The sequence below is a fragment of the Solanum tuberosum genome, unplaced genomic scaffold (genome assembly GCF_000226075.1).
Source record: "Solanum tuberosum cultivar DM 1-3 516 R44 unplaced genomic scaffold, SolTub_3.0 scf00037, whole genome shotgun sequence".
NCBI classification, from domain to species: Eukaryota; Viridiplantae; Streptophyta; class Magnoliopsida; order Solanales; family Solanaceae; genus Solanum; species Solanum tuberosum.
In genome coordinates, this window is record NW_006238961.1 from 2,517,473 (window position 1) to 2,517,756 (window position 284).

Genomic DNA, 284 nt, shown 5'->3' on the forward strand with positions numbered 1-284 from the left:
GATTCATGTTTGTGGCAGGGGGGGGGGGGGGATTGCTGATCAGACAGTAGTTTGCACCATATTTTAGGAGTAGATGAGTTATACATTATTGTTGGAATTTATAGATTGGTTTGTCCTACCATTTGTTAGAGACTAGATTCTTTTTGAGGGGTTGGGGTACGGAAGAGGCTTGACCCTTGACATGTAGGGTGGAAACTCAAAATGAGTATGTTTGTAAGACATGAGAGTGTACTTGGGAAGAGGAAGAACAACACAAGGTGAGTTTTCTAGTGATCAGATGATGC